This window comes from Tupaia chinensis, unplaced genomic scaffold (assembly GCF_000334495.1).
Source record: "Tupaia chinensis unplaced genomic scaffold, TupChi_1.0 Scaffold000644_1, whole genome shotgun sequence".
Taxonomy (NCBI): Eukaryota; Metazoa; Chordata; class Mammalia; order Scandentia; family Tupaiidae; genus Tupaia; species Tupaia belangeri.
In genome coordinates, this window is record NW_006160165.1 from 1,164,507 (window position 1) to 1,169,051 (window position 4,545).

Consider the following 4,545-nt stretch of genomic DNA (forward strand, 5'->3'; position numbering starts at 1 on the left):
GTATAAATTCTCCCCGCCCATAGTCCGATACAGTCTTTGCTGTCCTAACTCCACTCTGTGTTTACAGCATCTGGAACACAGGTGGCCAAGGAAAGGGACACAGGGAGCACGCTGGTGCCACAGCCCATCCACATGGGTCTGTTGGTCGGGCCAGTCACTAGACCCAGCCTTGCTTCGAGGAAGCTGGGAATTAGAAGGGAGGACAGGGGCTGTTTGGTGGGTGACACTCCAGCCCAGGTCTGTGTGCTCTCTGGGCCATAGTGTGCACCTCACCACCTGGTAAATATCTGTTTCCCTATCTTTCCTCTCATTAGATGAGCAGCGTTTTAGAGCTGAGTCCATGCCTTATTTGTTCATATCCAGAGTTCCCAGCAGCTCACTGTCACATGTAGGTGCTCCACAAATGTTTAAAATAAAGAGGAGTTGTGACCTGGCCTCACAGGCAAGTTAGCAGCTAAGTGCAGTGTGTTAGGAGTCAAGTACCACATGACCATCTAGGGTTTGAATCCCTGCTCTAGAAGTTTGAAAAGCACACCAAGCATGTGTGCCTTTGTGCCCAGGATCCTCACAGGATGCATAAGTGGGGGAAAAGGAGTGCAGCATGACCATTCCCCATTGGGGGTGCTCTCTCTGTCTCTCTCTCTCTGGCGCTCGCTCTCAGGTGAGCATAAGTGCCTGGGTTATTGAGCATGTGCTATCATCGTGAGGCTTCTCAACATCCGAGAGGAACAATGTTAGCCCACCACTTTCTTAAAGACCTTTGTGTGACTGGGAAGTTTCCCACGTTGGGAGTCCGGACTCCACAGGGCAGAGCCCAGGGAGCCACGTCTTCTCCAGTCTCCTGCACAAGCAGAATGTAGGCATGAGGCCTGAACCTCTTGGTCAGATGCACCCACACACGACTGTCAAGCAGAGAAACAAGCATCATGGGGCAAGGCTTCCTGTTTTCCCTTTTGCAGGGATGGAGGTGACAGAATGGACGTTGTTGACTTCGGTGGATGCTGCAGTGACTTCAGGGGAGCTAGAAATGGAGCCGGAAATGGGACAGAGGGCAGTGACGTCCACTATCCAAACATTCGTTGTTACGGTGTGCTGAGCACGTTCAAAATCCACCTTTCTAACTATTTTGAAATCGACGTTGAATTGACACCACTACTGTTACTGTGCTATATTCTCTGGGACTCATTCCAAGTGCCCTCAGGACTTGATCTTCACACAATGTATACATGTTTTGAAAGACCACTGTCCCCATAAATACTACAGCTACTATGTGTAAATTGGAAATTATCATAATAAGTATGTGTGAGTGAAGGAGTGGTGCAGAGGCCACGCAGAGCAGCAGAGCAGGTCACCAGCCAGCAGAGGTAGTTTTTGGGGTGCATTTTTCCACATCATTTTGGGCCCTGAATCCAGTTTGGCAGTCCTTCCGAGATTTCTGTGGTCTACTCTAACTTGCTTTAGTTAAATCACATCCTATGTACAGAAAGTGTCAGATTCCACTACTTGCAATTAAGAAGTACTGGAGATGCAAAAAAGTAGCGTAAGGCCACAGGACACTGAACTGGAAGAGACGATGTGTGGCGTGTGTGGTGTGTGTGAGTGTGTCTGTGAAGGTGTTCAGACAATCAACAAAAAGGGGAGCAGCTGCAGAGTGAAGCAGAGCAATCACAACAGTGATCAGAGTAGCAAAAGAGCATCAGAGGTAAACCTCGCCCACTCACCCTTACTACGTCTCCCCTCGCCCACTCACCCTTACTACGTCTCCCCTCGCCCACTCACTCTCACTACATCTCTCCTCGCCCACTCACCCTCACTGTGTCTCTCTCCTCGCCCACTCACTCTCACTACATCTCTCCTCGCTCACTCACCCTGACTGCATCTCTCTCCTCGCCCACTCACTCCCACTGCGTCTCTTCTCACCCACTCACTCTCACTGCGTCTCTGTTGCACTAGTGAAACACTGCTAGTGTGTTGAATTACTAAGATTCAGGGAGAGTGGCCCATTTGTAACCTTAATATTTATCTATCAATTTCTTGCCTTGTGTCTTCAATCTACTTTGAAACTTGATACTTATTAAATTTATGAGTTTGTGCTTTAAATAAAAACTGTTGTGAACAGCTTCAAGTGTTACACATGTTCTTTGGTCTTTCAAGAAAGTGTAAATTTGAAGGCAAGCTTAGATAACAAGATTTCTGAGCTAAAAGAAAGTGAGGCCCAGAAAGTTCTATGGCCTTACAACAAGTAACAGAGCTGTGCTCAGTCCAAAGGTCTGAAGTGGTTGAAATATCGAGTGCATCGGGAAGATGGAATTACAAGAATAGCCTGGAGTAGCCAGTTTCTGATTCACAATAACTTAACGTTATTTATGGACTAACAAATATTGACTCAAGAAGAGGAAGAGATCACGATTTTGGAAGGGTCAAACAATCAAAGAGAATTTGGAGTTTTGCCCAAGAAACTTTAACTGAATACATTTGTTTGTTTTCATAAAATATTTATTTGCACTAAAAGTTCCTAGACTATCAAAAGTCTTCTTCCTTAAGGGACCACATTTTTCTAGGACCTGACACTTGGGACAAATTCACATGCCAGTTTTCTAAAGTACAAAAACCAATATTTCAAGCGACCCACCAGGACTTGCCACGGTTAACCAAAAATACCTTCTCTGAATTAAAATAGCTTAAATGTTCAAAATGCTTTGAGTTAGGATTTTTCAAACTGACACATTTGCAATGTGAAGGTGGCATGCCTAGGAGATTAACCAACTTTTACTTGCAATTATCCTTGCAGTTGAAAAGAGTGTAATTGACGCTAACATAACCACTTCGAAATGTCTTCAAGGTACTGAAAAGAGGAGCTGGAAGTGAAGGGCCGACCCTCTCTGCAAACTTGAATAACCAGAGGTTCCCCAGCCGTCAGTCACAGCCTCAGCCGGCTCTTCTTTTAAAGCAGGTCTATTTTTCAAGCTGTTGTTGGCATCACTATAGATCCTGGGGGTATGACTGAAAACGAGATCATAATTGAGCTGTAGGAGGTCTGCTTATCTCACTCAGCAAAGAGCTGGCACAGGGTAGGGGACCCAGGCTGGGTAAGGCAGAGAACAATGCCCCTGCTTGAAGGCCTGATTTTAAACCTTGTTGGGAAGAAGGTATGAAGGAATGGACCTGAATGTTTTCATGTTTGCTGTTTTAGGATGTGGTGTGGGGGTGGAGGCTGGGAGGGTATACAGAGTAGGCAGAAAAGGCATCATTAAAACTATTCATTTTGTTAAAGAAAAAAACTCTGCTCCACCCTCCCAGTGGCCCTTGATCTCTTTGTTATGCTGTATTTGGAAAGTTCTCTTGAAATGTCATTCAGGAAGTGCCACTCCAGTGGCCTGGGAGAAAAAGAAAAAGAACAGTCGGGAGCGAGCCTGGAAAAATAAAAGCATACTTTAAAAAAAAAAAGGAAAAAACCGAGTAGTATTTAATTGGGAGTATCATAGTATTTATTTAATCCTAAAAACTTTTACCTGGATTATAATCAAATTATCTTCTATAAACACAGTAAGATTTTTAAGGGATTACTTGTTGTTTATAAAAACGCGTTTGCTCTTTCTCTTTTCTGCACTAACATGTTAAAATCCAGATTGCACCATATGGAAGGCTACTGGTTCCCCAAAAGAAGAAAGGGGGCATTAATAAAATAATAACGCCCATAATTAAACTGGGCGCAAACATACATTTGGTAACTGTTCCATGTAATGAATAAATAGCTGGAGCGGTCCATGAGTTTGTTCTCAACTAATTGATGTGAACCTTCGATTTGATGTTCTTATTCCGTTTTATGCCCCTCAGTAACCCCTTGTGCCCCAGGGATCTCCCGGTGACATCAAAGGGAGTGCGGTGTATGAGAGAGGACATGCCAGCAGGGGGACAGAGAAGGAGGGCGAGCGCTGCAGTGGCCGCCTTGGTCGGAGCTAATTTTTAAAGAATGCACACGCAGTATGAATGTGAGTTTAATGTAAATACATAATTATCAAGAAGAACTGCTCCCACCCTGCTATCTTCCATCCATAGAAGCCAAGTGTATAAGAGCTGGGTATTTCCAGAGTAAAGTCATTTAGCACGTACTCATTTAAAACGGTGGATTACTGGATATTCTCAGACACCAAATGAGTGCAGAGCAAAAGCAATGCTGACAAGTCCAAATGGTAAGTTGGATCGTTGGGTGATTAATATAGTTGATCTGCGTCTTCATTCAGACTTGCAGAATAGGTAAAGGAACGGATGGGGGAGGCAGAAAGGAAGACTCTTTTTGTAATGAAGTTGAGATTTATTTTCCACACTTTTTCTGTGTTCGCATTCCAAGATAGGGATACAAACTCAAATTTATGAGTTATAGTGTAAAATGCACTTGCAGTGTTTTCAATTATGACTATAAATATCTTGCCTAGAGTCTCCCTGAATTCTACAGAAAGAAAGAAATGTCTTTTTCTCAGAGAAAATCATGTTTTGTCATGTAATCAATGTATTTAATAACTGAGCAAATTGGAATCATTTCTT